This window comes from Acanthopagrus latus, chromosome 17, assembly GCF_904848185.1.
Source record: "Acanthopagrus latus isolate v.2019 chromosome 17, fAcaLat1.1, whole genome shotgun sequence".
In the NCBI taxonomy this organism is placed as follows: Eukaryota; Metazoa; Chordata; class Actinopteri; order Spariformes; family Sparidae; genus Acanthopagrus; species Acanthopagrus latus.
In genome coordinates, this window is record NC_051055.1 from 26,168,162 (window position 1) to 26,185,833 (window position 17,672).

A 17,672-nucleotide genomic window follows, 5' to 3' on the forward strand; every position below is an offset into this window, starting at 1 on the left:
CCTGCTCCAACGCATCTGTCACATAATAAGTTGTGTAGTTCCATACAATTGCTGCAGGAGAGAAAATATGGAAAATTAATCTGTCCATTTCATCATCATTATCATCATTATCATCGTCATTCTGCAGCCCACTGAGATGCATATAAAACAGTCCTGACGCTTACAACGATAAACTTTGTATTCATGCTCAGCCCACCAGATCGCCGCTGCTCTCGCTCTCTCTCGGTTGGAGTCTTTTTTTTTTTTGCTGCTCTCATGAGCGAATCGGGAGCATTGCATTCTGGGTCGGGTCAGCACGGCCCACGCGCTCGCTCTGTTTGAAGATTTCCCCCCCACAAGACTCAGTCAACAAACACCTACGCTCGTAATAAAGCACACTGTCGGCTGCCATGATGGGCTCAGACCACAGGAGGAGATTACATTCAGCCGTATGCTCGTTTTCAAATCAGCTCGCCAAAGTGGAGAAAGAGAGACAAGGCAGCTGTCTATATACCATCGAGAGGAGGAGGATGTACAGGCTGCTGAGTAATAGGAAACAAGACGTTTAAACTGCTGATAAAGCAGTTAAACTATAGTCATTAAATTCATATGCAGTTCAGGGAAGCTTCTACATTCACAGTTATAAATACCTGGGATGGATGTGGATTGTCAGTAATGCTGGCGGCACGGCTCCGGGGGGAAAATGTCTCCGTCTGGGGAGTTTTGATAAAACATCGTCAAAAGTTGGAATCATTTAGTGAAATATCTGAACGTCTACATCATGGATTGGCACCAGAACTGTACAGATATGGACGAAACCTTGAGACTTTAATGATCCCACCGTGAGGGTTTGGGTGGAATCTCTCAAAAATATTATGGCCATGAAATCTGGCACAAATATTCACGTCAGGATGAATTGTAAGAACATTGGTGATCCTCCAACTTGCCACATTGCTCCATCGTCAAGTCAAATTTGCAACGTTAACAAATCCAAGAATAATGTCTCTTAGGAAGTAGTGCTGTGTGCTGGCACGTGACGATGAAACATCGATATGGACGATGACATCATCGTCGGAGGTGCACTATGTGTTTCTGTGTTCCCTCAGAGTCACCGGAGGGCAGGAATTACTCATTAGCTCCCCACTGCAGTCACCGCCGCTTTCCACCATCACTCAGGGGAGCGAAAGGTCTGCAGTTAGACCATCATACATCAGGATTTAAAAGGATCTCCATCTCCGCACCACATGTCCATCACTGAGCTGTGTTCGACCTCAGTGGTTTAAAACAAAGTTATCCGAGTAGCTGAACTCCCAGCTGAGAAAACACAGACAACAACAGTATGGTTAACACGGCTGCCACCAATGTAACCGAGCAGTTGGAGTTTATTAAGAAAATATAAACTGGACGTTCAAAAACAACACCAACTCTGCATTTTCTCCGCTCCCTGGTCGAGGACTTTTTAAATCACAATGCTGACTCAGAAGTCAGCAGCACTGTCCATAACCAAACCTTATTGTTGGATTAAAAGTAAAATATTAGCTTATCAGAATATTGATACATTAAATGCACAGTATGCAGTTTCTGCCACTAGGGGTCTGTAAATCAGTGGTGTAGGATCATGGGAGTTGTTGTATGTGTAGTTTAACAACCACCACTGATGGAAATCGATCAATCAGACCCAGCTAACACAGAAATGTTCATGTTCCGTTCAGTCTTGTTCACAACGTCCTTCCACATTGTCTGACTCTCTCCCAGAGGTTATGATGATAGGCAACCAAACCCAACCCGCCGTTATCTTGAACAAAAAAAATATGTATAAAAGACAAAATGACAAGTACAGAATGATGTCTGTGGGCGCAGACGTTTTTGCAAAGAGACTCAATTTCTGAAGAAGTAATTTTCTTATTTAAATGATTTGTATTGGCTCCATTTTTGGCGAGCACCTTGAGGGGTCAAAGGTTAAATCAATACCATCCTTCTGACATTCATCAAGACAGTATGCACTCTTTGTGTGAGCTCGTCACTTAAGAAGTCATTGAAATGCCCTCCAGACCTGTGCAGGGTGAGGTGCAACATTTAGTTTTCCCTTTCTGCCTACTGCAGGAACACACAGGCTGTTGTTAGTCATCTCGGCCCAGACAGACAAAAACATTTATCCTCATGTGGCGTCTCTGGATATCACCCATCCACCAGCATTTTTTTTCATCCAACCTCATCCATCATTTCTCTATCAGCTGCCCTGGGCTGGGCTTCGAGGGGAGTCCTTCTGAGGCTGTGTGAGGAATTGCATCAATTATTCATGTCTTGTTCTCTGGCCACAAGGACAGAGGTGCCAGAGTCGGCTGGGCCTTCAGCAGTGATGCATTGTAGAGATACATAAAAAAAAAAAAAAAAAAAAAAAAGAAAACCTCTTCTGCTGGCAGTCTCGGTCCAGCTCCTGCTCAGCTGTACCAACAACAGTGAGACATCTGCACACGGTCGCACAGGAAGTGACAGTTTTATTCAGCTGCACCATGTTCCTGCGTGGCTGCAGGCCAATCCAGGCTAACAACATAACAGCAGCCTCTAAAGGAGGGTGTGATGATTGGTTGTTAGGCTTTACTGGGTCATAGCTCCTCCCTGGATGCAAAGTCCCCTTTGGGAGAATCTGCAGCCTAACATGAGTCACGTCATTGTTCCCCTGCTCGGGCTCTCAGTGTGCACTGTCACCCTGGTGGCACCGAGGCGGCTAGCAACACCATGTCAAACACGGTGACGTCAGCTCTCTCTGCATCCATTTTGGCTGTGCTCACTGCAAAATGGACTGAAGAGGATGTCGACCGGGGGGGCAGCTGAGAGGTGCAGTTCAAAACCTGCAGCACGGTCGACAAAAGCTGGTGTGCACAACACAACTGTCGTGCACAAAGGGAGGTTTCCACGGCCTGTACCAGCAGCTCAGATTGGGTCTTAATATTAGGAACACTAGCATTCACTGCTTGTGTAACATCTAATCTAACAGTGTTGTGATGTGTGTTCAGTTCAAAGTGTCTCTTAAACCGAAGCTGATTTGTCAGAAAATGGATAGATAGATGTTAGAATCAATCATTACTAATACAGTAAACTCAGCTTATTGAGTCAATGCATCTGTTTTGAACACACTGATGGCCGCTGGGAGACAAAGTTGACAATGTTTCCTGACTGGATCTGACTAAGAAGTAGAGAACATGCCATGGTAGCATGACAAGGTGGACACGCTAAAGCATGACCTGCCTTATCATCTGTTCTACTCTACATGGGACCATCATTTACCAAATGAACATCATGCTGTGTTAAAGAAGATGTGACACTAGAGACTGAGAGCATAAACTCATCATGTAACTGTGTACTGAGGTAACAAATCAAGTGAGACGCAGGATCATTTTCTCATAAGCTTAAATGGTAAATGGACATTTTTATAGCACTCTTCCAGTCTGCTGACCGCTCAAAGTGCTTTACAACACTTGCCACATTCACCCATTCACACACACATTCATGCACTGATGGCGGAGGCCGCCATGCAAGGTGCCGACTGCACAACAGGGGCAATTTGGAGTTCAGTAACTTGCTTAAGGACACTTCAACATGCAGCTCAGCTCAGCCAGGGGAGATGCAGGATTCACAACCGTTAAAGTCACTCGCTGCTTGCCATTAGAAAGAATACAGGTACTGTGGTGCCAGGAGAAGTCAGAGGATCAAAATCATTAGTATTCATCCTCTGGGAACCATGAATGCTGAATGAGTTACATCTTTGACCTGCCGTCACGAGAATCAAGTACAATTTGGTCCAATGTGGTGGAAACAGCGACTGTACCGCAACACTAAAGGTGACTGAAAGATGTACTTCAAGGCAGCAGCACTACCTCCGAGGAGGAAGCGCATTCTTCCTAGACACCAAAGAAAATGTGGGCCAGACTCTCCGTTCAGATATAATCAGCGTAACACTGTGCAGATGCTCGGCTGCAGCTCTTCTCTCTCACTGAACAATGGATGTTTTTTTATGGTCGTGTGAATTAAATTGTTGTCACTACAAGCTTTGCTCTCGCTTCTCTGTGCAGCGTGTGTCATCCCTCTGCTGCTGAGTTCAAGATCAATCTACCACAAACAGTAAAGTAAGCCAGCGGAGGAGGAAAAAAAAAGAGGAGCTGAATTATTTCACTGGTTCCATGATTCCTTAATAATCTCCCACAGGGCTTTCCTGAAATTACTGTAATTTGGTACCAATTACAGGGAAAATGGAGGCGATAATCTAAGACGGTAGATTTATTGAAGTACTAGCTTGTGATTTGACAGGTGTTTCAAATAGGAGCTGGTGCCAGGATTTGATTAGCATAGCCTAGCATAAATCTGGCAACAGCTAATCAGTCTCCAAAATAAAAAAATAAGTCTTCAGGCACTTTGGAGGCTCATCAATCAAGATGTTGTGTCATTTGGTTTTGGGTTATTTTGTACACAAAATATGCAACGTGGTGGTTTCACTCGGCGTCATGTGCTGCTGCCAATCTTTATGCTAAGCTAAGCTAACTGTCTCCTGGTTTCAGCCCAGTTATAAGAGTGTTATCAGTCTTCTCTAACTTACTTTAACTCCCAACAAGAAAGCAAATGTGAATATTTCCACTCATTTATTTGAGTTTTTCAGAAAACTAGCAAAGATACAATGTCCCCGGGGCTCAGTATCACCATTAGGGGGTAAAAATCAATCTGATATCTATAGATCAGCCGATACTAGATATTTACATAAATGCACATTTTTTTGCCATCATCCTTCAAATATGGTTGTAAAGCAAACAGAGATATGTATCTTATGGAGGACGGACAGTTTATAGTGCAGTGAAACAGGGGACTTTACGAGTAATTTGATAGTTTTTGCACCGATTATTTTCTGCATTATGCATATTATAAGTTATTTTCTATTCTATTCGTTTTCTGATCACTGACACTAGCAGTCAATTAAGAACCAGATATCACGACTGTAAAAAGAAGCTAATCACAGGGCAGCTGAGGATTTATCATCTGCATGTGCTTATAAAAGCAGAAAACAGCAGTCAGACACCTCGTCTCCTCTGGAACACAAGAAGCCGTCAGCGGTTAATGAAGAGTTATGTGCTTGACACTAATCGTCGCTTCGACCGACCCGTCTGGAGACGACGGAGAAGGCCATCGATTATCCCCTCAGACTCAGTAAATCTTTAGCAGAGAGGAACATTTCAGCAGCAGCAGCAGCATCACGAGCCAAAGACAGATCAGTGGAGGAAAAACGATGCAGCACAAATGAACCAGCGTTTCTCTGAAGCGCTCGTCTAAATGTTGAAACAGCTGCGCTAATTGCTGATCTCGACAACACCCGGATGGGGCAGTGAGGGTGGATGTCTGCGCTCTGCTGGTTTTGTTTTGGGTTTTTTTTTCCCTTCCTGTTCTGTAGATGTTATGCTAATGTCTCCGGCACCATTGCTCCCAGCTGCAGGGAGAGGCGAGTTGTAACTTGTGACAAGGCTAATCTCCGCGGACGGACCGGAGCACGGCCCAATCAGCAGGGGTAGCAGGCAGAAAATGAGAACACCAAACAGAGCAGCTCCCTCAGCTCCTCCGGGTTTCAAGTGGAGCTCCTGTGTTGAGGACAAAGATTTACACGGGAGCGTCCGCTTCACCTGCAACACGACTGTCAAGTCACTGTTTCTGTTTTGCTGAGTGATGTCGGATGAGGACCCCACTCATGGCGTTACAGCTACATCGATTCATTGATTAGGCGATCGAGAGAAAATTAGTCTCCTACTGTTCTGATAATCATTTTCAGTCATTTTTTAAACCAAATTATCAAACGTTTGTGTGTAAATGTGAGGATTTGTTGCTTTTTTTTTGTCAGTAAATGAAGAGTCTTTTGGTTTTGGACATTTGGTTGTTTTGGAGCAATTTCAAACTATGAAGAGCATTTTTCACACTCTTTTCATATCTTAAAAATACTAAACAATGAATTGATTAAACCCCACAATAATCTATTGTCTATAATCATATAAATCAACTTGTTTCTGATTCTTTTCAATCGTAAATTACAGATTGAAACACAACCTGGACACAGTTGCTGTGTCTCAGTTCAGGGTCTGCATCCTTCGAAGGACCCAGCCTTTGAGGTCTTCGAAGGCGAGTCCTTCGGAGAGACCTTGTTAACCGCATCAGCCATTGTTAAATGGGACGGTCTAGCCTTAGGTCAGCCTTCCTGGTTGCATCACGTCGTGTTTCACCCTCACGTCACGATTTCTGTCACCCAGGCCCGCGAAAGTGACGATCTACACCACGTGATGTCGCCATTTTCTCTCTTTCTCTCTTCTTTTTTGGGCGCGCAAAGAATCTTGGGATATGTGAGGATACGAAGGATAGTAGCGGTGCGTCCTTCAAAAAGAGTGAAAAAGAGGCAGCATTTGTGGCCAACAATCTAAATCCCACCAACATGCAGTTTAATATCATATGTGAGAAAAAAAAGGTATCAGATCAAAACATTTCAGAAGCTTGAACCAGCAAATATTTGACATTTTTGTTTGAAAATGATCGACACAATTAATATTTCTGTCAACCAATTAATAGTCTTATTGTTGCAGCTGTAAAATAGCTGTTCTGAAGATCTCATCTGACTTTGCACCAATCTTTGTCTTTGCCACTGCAAACGTGGAGCAACACTACCAACAACTACAGCCTGGAGTGTCGTATGTTGAGCAACAGCTCGACTAGGATTCTTATTGAAAACCTGAAAACAATCTGTATTTATTTTGTCTAGAAAATTACAAAAAAAAGTGGTAAAGATGGTCAGTATGATCTCCCAGAGCCCAGGGTGGCGTGTTGAGGCAGGAACACACCAGCACAAACGCTGGACGTCTCAAACGTCTGAGGAGACGAGTTCAAAGAAATCTGCTGGGTGTGTTCAGCTGAGGTGGAAACATTTGGAACCTCGCAGACGTTGTCTGATCAGATTCAACTAGCAAAGTCAGAGAGTGTCGGCGGTCTGAGGATCGGAGGCCATTGGATACTCTGATTGGTTGTGTGTTAGCGAATCAGCGCGGTTTGTGGGAGGGGCGGAAGTGACGATGTTCTGCACTCTGTTCCGTCATTTCCTGTTTTCATGTTTCTGATTACGAGCACGAGACTTTTCTGCCGAACAGGTCGGACGAGAGGCAACGGAGTGGTCAGATAAAGGCAGCTGGCAGGTGTTTGAGCCCCTTTAAGGTGTCAGTCCAAACAGTCCAAAACCAAACGATATTCAGTTTACTATCATGTTTGAGAAATAAAGGCACAATCAATCCATTAATCAAATTATTGTTGCAGCTCCGACTGGGATGTTTGAAAGCTCTCTGATTTGACTTTGCAGCGATCTTTGTCTTCGGCAGAAACACAGCCGATAATTACAGCCCCGTGTGTTTAACGCTGACTGACAGCTTGACTAGAATTCATATTAAAAAAAACTTCCACACAATGATTTTTTGACTGTGAAGGAGGTCTAGGGGTTAAAATCTCCCTCCTGGCACGTTCTCCTTCCTAAACCTGCGTGTTGAGCACGGCACAACTCTGCACAGGTGTCGAAGAAAAGGACTGACTGGTTGAGGACACAGAACTGATCCTACTGAAGAAGAGCTGCTGTTACTGCATCAGAGAAACAAACCTGCCAGCAGGATCTGGGGTGATGCTGCTAACTACTCTACACAGGAGCTGTTAGGTGGAGGTAAAGATGTTACCAGCCCGATCGGAGCTAATTGAGAGTCTGAGAGTGTGTCAGGCTTCCAATCACAAACCATAAATCACATCAGAGGAGGATGTCGGTCTGCTAGAGAAGCTGCTCCCCTCTCACTGCCGCTGCCACCTCTTTCCTCTCTTCTGGCTCAGAATCTGCCAGAGCTGCAATCATGGCTGCCACAGGGACAGAGACATCAGACATGCAGGCAAGTTGTAAAAGCACCGAGCAGGACCAGAAATCCCAGCATCCTCTCCCTCCTCGCCCCAGAGTTAAAGGACACGGTGTCCCTCTTCTGGGGCAAAGCATCGCCATGAAACACCGCAAAGCATCACCACAGAGGAAACAGGGGAGAAAAAAAAGCTGCTCATCACTCTTTCTCCATCACATTCACCCCCTGCTGGGTTTCTACAAGGTCATTTTGGCGCACGACGCAGGACGGGACACCCTGCAACAGCGACGCTCCTGAGCTCATCACACACATGAAATACAGCAACACGAGAACGGGACAACTTTTATAAAAACAAAAAGCGCCGTGAAGGTGGGAAATTATGAGCGGGTGGCGAGGAGAGAAGGTGGCACAGGCGACGGGAGGAGGTGGGGGGGGAGCAGCAAGGGCATCCGTGCCAGAGAGAGAAAAAAATCTCCAATTTCCAATCAGGCTGCACATTAACCGGATCGATACTCTGTGAGCTGACCATATGTGCTGTTTAACGCCATTTAAACACTCGTTCCCTGCGTCCCCCTCTCCTCCTGCTGCCTCCTCACAGCGGAGCCTCTGCGCTCGGGGGGGATGATGGTGTTCGCTCTTTAACGCACAAGACCTCCGCGCAAGAGCGAAGGGCGCGATTATTTTTTGCACAAATCCGCAACTAGAAATCTCAAAATCTCATCTAAATGCAAAGTCTCAAACGAAAAAATTTAAAAACACACCTTATTCCTCACGCACAGGTCGACTTACTGCTTCCCTTCAGGCGCGGGTGTAGGGGTCACGGCGCTGCGCAGCTCGGGCCTGTAAACTCATCTTTAATGCTGAGTAAAAATGTCGACTTGTATCTTAAACGCATTTTGAATCCTCCTGCTATCGTGCACCGAGAAGCGAAACTGGCTGATTAACGCATTAAGAGGAAGGTAAAAGGTGGAATTGCGCGTCTGAGGAGGACGATCCGTGTCTTACCTTTCCTGGAGAAGGTCAGCGCGTATTTTGGGGTTTCTTTTTCTTCTTCTTCGTCTTCTTCTTTCCTCCGTGCAGGGAGTCACCCCGACAACCTGAAGCAAAAAGGTCCTGTGTGCCCCTGTGATGTGCGCTGACGTAGTAGCAGAGAGCTGCACCCTCCTCCCTCCTCCGCCCCCTTCACTTACTACACAACATCCCTCTTGGATGGAGACACCGCCCCCTCCTCCTCCTCCTCCTCCTCCTCCTCCTCCTCCACTCCCAGCAGCAGACACCATCTCTCTCACAGAGCAGAGGGGAGGGCTCGCTGCTTTGCACGAAGACTGAAAACACTGAAGGTGATTTATTTCCCCCCATTTTTATCCTGAACCATTAAATCATCGGTGAGCTTGAATGTTTTAGAGTCAGACCGTGATTGGGACGCAGGCGGGCAGGTGGAGGATGCTCGCTGGATCTCTGGTAGATTGACGTTTGCTCCATATGCAGCAAATGGTTGGTGCAATGAAGTGTGCAAGACGAGCCTCTCCCCTGCACGTGCTCGGGCTCGTGCCTATAATTGGCCATGTTAGAAAGAAGAAATCAGAAGGATGGAAAACACGCAGGAGCCTGAACCTGAGAGGGACGAGATGCAAACCTGACTGCAGAGTCAGAGTCAGAGCGAGCAGCTGAGAGCAGGAGGGCTGAAACACACCAAACCACTACAGCAGCTTATACACCCAAGATGTCTCCAAGGAGGTCACCAAAAACCTGTGACAAAGTGAATCTGAATGATCATAAAATACTTTGTGTGTTTTGTGTGACTCAAGTAGAGGAAGAGTTCTAACACGATGTCAAAACCACAAGGTGTGTGTAGAAGATTTATCTACAGAGCGTCATCAGAAGAGGACAGAAATGAACATTAAGTCTTCTTTACTTCAGTCGAGCCTGATCCAGTTTTAAATTAAACATTTAAATTCACTAGATTCAGATTTGTGTTCAGGTCTTATTTGAGATATCAGCCACATTAAAAACGGCTGAGTTTTTAAGTTTCGCGCATCGCTCCCTGAGAAATAGACAAAAATGATAAAAAAGAAAAGAAATCAAGTGAGAAAAAATGAATCCTGGATGTTTGTTCTGGGCTGAGATCGTCCTCCATCCATGTTTGGTGGAAATCTGCTCAGTAGTTTTTGTGTATTCACATACAATCACTTTCTCATGAGAGCACTGATACGAGACTGATAACAAAGATGCTAAAATGATGCATTTTTCTCACGACAGGAAACATCTTTAATAATCTCATTCTCTTTCTGTTTTTGCATAAATTGAACGTAGACTAACTGCAGTTGAAGATGTCTTGATTTACCAAAAATGTTCTTTTCAAGGGAGATAAAACTAAAATATGACTTGAAAATGCAATAATTCTGAACAGAAATGGCTTCAAAAACACAAACTTCAAACATGAACAGCAGATAAAAGAGATCTGACCTGATAAAATAAAAGCGTTCTCATCCAGGACAGAAACATAAACGCTCCTCTCTTCACTCCGATGTCATCGTGGCCTCTGATTGGTCTAAAAGCCACATGACCTTCATTCATGGTCACGCACGTGTGTAACTCAGGTTTCCGGTGACACTCCAGCTGTCGTCTAATTGTCACCGGATCAGACGAGGCCTTTCATCCGGCCTCGGGCTTTCAGCTGCTTTTGTCTGCGTGGGTCATCTATTGATCAGCTGGCTGCTATCTGCAGGCGCCGCGCCTCCATCGCCCGTCCGGCTCGGGCTGATAGTGAAGAGTGACGACACGGTGGAACCTTTAGTAGAAAGATTATATCCTCTTAAAAGACATCGGTGCATGATAGTTATGTTTTATTCTGGCTGTTTGAGCCTCATGACAACATCTCTCTGTAACGAACCGACCTACTGATGTATCACTGCAGGAGCGAGTACGAGACAGTGATTTATTTAATGATTCACTTAATTACAGGGTGAACCTGTTTGTTTTCAAGGGTGTCCTCAGAACAAACAGCAAAGTAACATCCATGAAGGAGATACCACCACCCTAAAAGTAAAGTAACCTTTTCTCCAGGTCATGTAGGTTCATGTTTCGTCAGCTGGAGCTTCTTCTGCCTGCGGTGTAATCGAAGTGGTCGTCAGAGGAAAGATCACTACAGGAGGAGCAAACCTGCGATCTGACCTCATCGATTGTTTTTCTCCATACAGCCGTGTCTCCGTCCTCTAACCTGAGCACAAACACCAGAGGTTCTTGTTCAGCATCGGACTCCACCTGTCACACGCAGTCATCAGCAGGTCAGAGGTCAACAGATCTGCTCCCAGGCTGGTTAACCTTCCAGGCAGTGATGCCACAGATTGTAGTTTTTACTGTACGTAAAGAGAAACAACTCTTGCATCCTTCAGCTTCAGACACAGAGGAGCAGGAGGAGCCCTGAAACTTCAGACAACCGGCAGATGTTTGTGCCGTCGATGAGCCTCTGCGGCCTCTAATTGTAACAATCCATTAGCACTGGTCGGCTCTTGTCATCGAATTTCTATCTGATTGAGCGTGTAGAATGAGCGGCTGATGAGAGAAATCACTCTGATTAGATGTTCAGCTGAGCAAATCAGAAAGAGAAAAAGAAAGGGAAGCTCCTCCAGCTGCTGGAGTGTCCACGATTCCACCCGTTTAGCACAGATTCTTCTCACATCACCTCTTCACCACTGCAGCTTCTTTAGATCAGACGTAGTCTTCATTAGAAAACTAGTTGGCGTCTTCACAGTGTGTTTAAGTGCAGCTTTTTGGCTCAGATAATATTCTGGTTATGTTTTAACCTTTTAATCTGAGTTTTCAGAGACCTGGAGAGACTATCCTGCTGGGAAAAAAGACCAGCACATGTTGTGTTTTGGTGCTGTAATTTCCAGGATTTGGAAGTTGTTTCACGCTCTCCACATTTGATCCTCTCGACTCGCTCACTCTCCTTCCTCAGGTGCTCCTGATCAGCTGATTAGACGCTGCGTCACGTTCGAGGGTGGTTGGAGGAGAAGGAGCAGTGATGACTGTTTCAGAGTGTTTCTGTCTTTTTCCTCTTGTGATGCTTCTCTTTTCTTCCGAGGATGGAGGTGTAATAGTTCAAGTTTCTTGGCTTTGGCCCTGCTGTTTTTTTGCCACGCCTCCAGACTCTCCTGGTTTTGATTAATTTTGATATCATTTGTAAATAATATCAAATCAATATCAATTGTCTTTTTCCAGACTTTATGCAGATAAGGCTGTTGCTGGTCACAGGGTAGAGCCAGCTCTGTGTTCATAATCAGAAACATGATGATGGTTACTGCTACTGTAGATTACAGCTGTAGGAAATAAATTAAAGTGAAGGTTTCGTTCGCTTTCAGCAACTAAAAGACTCGGAGAAGTAAAAAAGATCAAGATTACAACTCCAGGTCTGTGACTGGACACGAACTTCTGTCTCGAAAGTCAAAGCAGCTACATGCAACCCTTCAACAACCCTGACCTCCACTTTTCATGACTCTCCACTTCACTACATGAAGAACATATACGTGCTGACGTAGTGCTGAAAGTTTGCACCGGGAATAAATGATGAGGTGTGTAAATTTCCAATATGAGTGTAATGTTGGTTTGATTTGGTTCAGCATGAATCGTTAAAACAAATCAATTATATAACAAAATAGATTTTAAAGGGAAAAGAAAGAAAGAAAGAAAGAAAGAAAGAAAGTAAGAAAGAAAGAAAGAAAGAAAAGAAGATTGGACCGAGCAGATGAACTCAGCTGCACTGGTTCCCCAGCAGCAGCAGCCTGCAGCTGAAAGTCCTCTGACACACCAGATCATCATCTCGACAAACCCAAATATACCTCCAGAACCACACTGCAGCTCTGCAGTGTGTGTGTGTGTGTGTGTGTGTGTGTGTGTGTGTGTGTGTGTGTGTGTGTGTGTGTGTGTGTGTGTGTGTGCAGCTGTTTGACTCTAATGGTTTTTTTAAATGCCTCTTCTTTACCTGCGCTAACAAAAAGCCAGGTCCCGGCCGGCTGACGCACCAGTCTGATCTGCAGACAGGATCAGATTTCCCGACACAATAACACACTCAGTGTGGGTTTGTGATGCGGCTGCACCGGTTCTGACCTGCAGCTCGTTAATGTTGCTGTGATGAGGCTCAGCAGGCTGTACATGAAACTGTCACTTAACACCGATTATATTTATATTTGTTCATTTTTAAAATCTTGTTATTGACCGTGAGGCAACTCAAACTCTGACAGAGTGAGACTCTTATTCTTCTGAGAGCTCACAGCAGGATCTGAGTGTGAGACACAACTATTAACTATAATTCTGCAGAGTTACTTTATTTTGTGTCACTGATGATCAACAGTGAAATGTGTGTGTGTCTTTGAGCTGTATGTCTGGTTTGAGGGCAGATGCTTGTCGCCATCTAGTGGAAAATGTAGTTAATGCTGATGTACAAACAATGTCAGTGAGCAAACATCCAGTTAACCTGATGAGCTTCTCTTCAGTGATTAGAAACAAGAATACGCTTTAAAAAAAAACTGCTCTTTAACTCCCGAGGCTTCATATTTCAAACATGTCATGAAGTAAAGTGTTCCTCCTTCTGCTTGGCCCTTTAAACTTACACTCTCTCCCCAGTCTAAACTCTGTGAGTGTGTCCAGATCCTCCGGCTTCCTGTCAGGGTGTAAATAGTTTCTGTCTGAATGAAGACGTTATGTCACAAGAGTCTCCAGGAAGCTGCTGCTCTTCACCTGGACTCTCCTCTTACAACTGGATCTGCCTGATTCTTCCACCGTGATATGAGGCTCTCTGAAAGGAACCAGTGTTTCCTCCTCAGTGAACTTTACCTTTGATGTAAGAATGTAAATGATATAATAATAATAATGTGACTGTACAGAAGAGTAAGAGAGGCTGAAAATGTCATTACTTACACAAAAAGGTGACATAACTGGCCAAATAACAGTTTATCATACACATTAATGTGATTTTTCAAAATATATTTATTTGAATAAAATACAGTACAAAGCATACACACACAATTTACAAAAAACACACACTTGCATCTGTTTTTATATATTTATTTTAAATTAAATACATAACAACACTAGCCAAATAACAGTTTATTAAATACATAAATGTTAATTTGTTGCATATTATAATTTTAATTAATTCCATAACAAAACTCGATCAATAACTTACAAAAAATACACATAAATCTATTCTGAATATGTTAATTTAATTTAAATATATGGCACAACCAGCAAAATTTATTTTTATTTATTTATTTATTTTTAATATATTTTAATGTATTTATTTATTTTTTATTTATTTTTTATTTATTTTTTATTTTTATTTATTTATTTTATTTAAAAGTTATATTCTCACACTATAATAAACAGACTGTGATGTCATGTAAACATTAAATGGAGTCTCGTCCTGCAGCTGGTCAGGATCCACATCAGGAGCAGCTCAGCTGAATCTGACCGGTTCTGGTTCTGGTCGGTGTTTTTTTTATTTTTTTTTTATTTTTATTTTTTTTTTGGGTCTATCTCAGCCTCCTTCTGCTCCGCTTCAAGCTGATTGGTCGATTCTCTCTGATTGAGCCGCCCTGCACCGCGCTGCTGCTGCTGGAGGAGGAGGAGGAGGAGGAGGAGGAAGAGGAGGAGGAGGAGAGACACAACGGAAGGAACCATCGACTCGAACATACCGACAGAGGCTCGAAATGAAAGCGGAGCTCTGTTTACCTCCTTCACATGCCCGCTGATGATGACGGTGATGATGATGATGATGATGCTACATCCTCTTCATTCGCATATTTAAAAGCGTGGTGTGGGAGGAAGAAGAGGAGGAAGAGGAAGAGGAGGAGGGCGCTGCAGGATTCTTTTTTTTTTTTTTTTTTTTTTTTTGTGATGTTGCCCTGAATGTTAAAAAGACAACAGAGCCGCTGACAGGATGACGCTCGGCACAACGCAGGTCGCTGAGGTTCGGTTGTTACCATGAGAGGAACCGGCATGGACCTGCTGTGGAGGATCCTCGCAGCGCTCAGCTTCGACTGCTTCAAGGACTCGTCGTCGTCGAGGTGAGTGCTGATCGATCAGGCTGCGATTAATTAACCACACCGAGATATCATGAATCCTCCCCGCTGTGCCGCTGGGAGTTCACCTCCCTGTGGATTATCTGTGTAATCCTCACTGCAGAGGGAAGGTTCCTGATGAAATGAATGAAATGTGAAATGAAATGAAGTGAAATGAAGTGAAATGTCGTCCTCCTCTTGTTGTTATGACAACAGGTCTCTGTGAGTCAGAACCAGAACTGGTCTCCTGCAGCTCTGTCTGGGTTCATGTTACACAACTTGGAAGACAAAATAAATAAATCTGACCATCGTGATGAAGTCCAGAGTGGATCCAGTCAGTCTTTACTGTCTGTATCATTGATTTTTTTTTTTTTTTTTTGTCCTGCACAATCAGAGCGACTGCATGAATTCACATCACTGGTTTGGTTTCATATCCTTTGGCTCGGTCGCCAGTGTGTTTTTATTCAGGTGTCCGCTGCGCTTTTTAATGAAGGGAAGGCAAAAGAGTCGCAGACACAACACTTACAGACGGATTAATGTCAGCAGGCACTCTTCCTCCTCCTCCAACAACAACAACAACAGCGTTTGAAAAACGATTGAGCAATCCCTCCACTCCACCCTGACCCGGATCCTTCAGGTCTTGTTCTACCAGTTGTTGATTCCACGGAAACAAATCTGCACAAAAGCACCAAATCTTTTGTCGCTGCTGCTGTGGCACGTTTCTAAGGTTTGGCTCAACGTTTCCTGCTGCGTTTCTGTCCCGAATAACTGACAGAAGAGCTGCAACCATCAATTGATTAATCGATAAACCGTCAGCTGTAAAGTAAAGGAGTATTTTCTAGGCGAAGAAAGTAAAATTTTTCTGTTTTCGGCTTCTTAAATGTGAATATTTTCTGGTTTCTTTCCTCCTCCGTGACAGTCAACTGAATATATTTGGGTTGTGAACAAAACGAGACATTTGAGGACATTTTGTTGACCAAACCAATAATCCACTGATCAATAAAATGATTGACAGATGAATTTAAAATGAAGTAAATCAGCAGCAGGCCTGTTTACAGGTTTGGATCATCAGTTGGACAGAACAGGTCCTCTGCAGACATCAGCTCAGACTTTAATGATCATTTGTCGCCATGTTCAACCAAAGAATCAGTGACTCAGTGATTTTACAGACAGACGAGACAACGAGGGTTAGGAAGATAATCCAGAGGTGTTCCTGGTCTGTCAGCTGGGACCAGGAAGAGACAGACATCCTGGTCCGGACTCCTTTAACCCTCAGCTCACCAGTCAGACTGTTTCCGTCTGTGTGCTGAGTTTAACCTCCTCGCTCCAGCTTTGCATTTGTTAAACGTAAAGACACGTACCATCTGTGCTTTTTGGTCAAAGTCTTGGTAATAAGTCTGTTTCCCAAAATGTCGAACCGGTCCTCAGAGGATTGTGACCCAGATGTCCTGAGCAGCACATTTAACAAATGAAACTAACGGAGCCACTGATTCTAAAACACTTCATCAAAACACTCGCCAACATTTAGGATCCTTGTGATTCTGTGTGTGTGTTCGGAGCCTCGACAGCTGATTGTACTGTGTTGACTTCAGGTTTTCTACCTGATCCCTACTGAGCCCGTCTTTCATCGGGTTCTAGATATTTGCAAGTTAGTTGCTTACCAGATGATTTCATCTTGTTCCTTCTGGACAACACATTCATCTTTTTCTTCAGTTTACACATTATTTCATGATACCGAAGCTCTCTGAAAGATTGTGCAGATGCCTACAAAACGTGTGGATATGATTTAAAGCCATATTCCTCACTGATTGTTAAAAAGATCTAGTTTTTATAATCAACAAATCATTTCTTTCCTTTACCTCCCTCTCAGGTCTCCCACCAAGCAGAGCTCCAGCCAGGCCGGCAGCCTGGAGAGCAGCTCCCTGACGGGCTCCTTGTCTCTGGGCCCCGACCTGCCGCACTGCCAGTGCTGCATCACCTACGAGGCCCGCCTGAAGCGCCTCTCCTGCGGACACCTGTACTGCGACCCCTGCTGCGACCAGATCGTCAACCTGGCCTTCGAGGACATCGAGGGCCTGTCCGACTACCCCTGCCCCATGTGCAAGTCCATCCGGCAGCTCGGGGGCCTCGGCCCGTCCTCCTCCGGGTACTTCTACGGGCCCGACGGCATCCTGCAGCAGCAGCAGCAGTGCACGGGGAAGGAGCACGGGAGTCGGTGGGGTTAAAGATCTGGAGACGGACTCTTTTCCTTCAACTGTGACCTGGTCGGTTTTTAATGCACTGCCTTCGCCACGACGGCTCCGTGGTGACATGGACTGCGACCGCTGGCTGCCCTACTTTACTGTCTGTCTCTCTTTCGCTCTGTCGTCTGTGGTTATCAGGTGAAACATGAGAATGCATGACACTAACATCCATTGGTTTAAAAGTGCCAGAACGCGTCTCTTAGATGGTTGAAAAACTTGCACGTCGTCATAAGAAATGTAGAAGAGAGTTCTAGTTATATCTCGGTCCATTTGAGCCCAAAACTGTGGTGAAACAACACGACGATCATATCTTTAACCGCATGCAGGTTTTCTACCAGAACACTGATGAGTTAAAACACTGAGTTTCATTCTACTGAACATGACGCTGGAGACCAAACCAGAGCTTTACATGAGTTAACTGTGCAGTAGATATTTTTTAACATTTCCCGTCGGGCCGACTTCTTACTTGGTACATTTTCTGTGAA

At 44.5% G+C, this 17,672-nt stretch overlaps 1 protein-coding gene and 1 long non-coding RNA gene across 4 annotated transcripts in view; both read right to left on the minus strand.

Annotated features, from left to right (window-relative positions):
• Window positions 1-9,049, minus strand: part of sv2a (synaptic vesicle glycoprotein 2A) — a 53,325-nt gene extending 44,276 nt beyond the window's left edge. The window contains exons 1-2 of one of the 3 annotated variants that reach the window (XM_037075296.1): window positions 8,889-9,049; window positions 630-692 (exon numbers count right to left, since the gene is read on the minus strand). The gene's annotated coding sequence lies outside the window, so the exon portion shown is untranslated. Of the gene's footprint in view, window positions 1-629; window positions 693-8,644; window positions 8,784-8,888 lie in introns of those variants that run through there. The other 2 variants (XM_037075295.1, XM_037075297.1) reach the window with 2 other exon arrangements.
• A 1,076-nt stretch (window positions 9,050-10,125) lies between these two features.
• Window positions 10,126-11,866, minus strand: LOC119006068. The gene is made up of 2 exons (XR_005070660.1): window positions 10,939-11,866; window positions 10,126-10,674 (listed from the first exon to the last, which is right to left on the minus strand). It is a non-coding gene; the product is annotated as an uncharacterized LOC119006068 (long non-coding RNA).
• Between the last annotated feature and the right edge of the window lie 5,806 nt (window positions 11,867-17,672).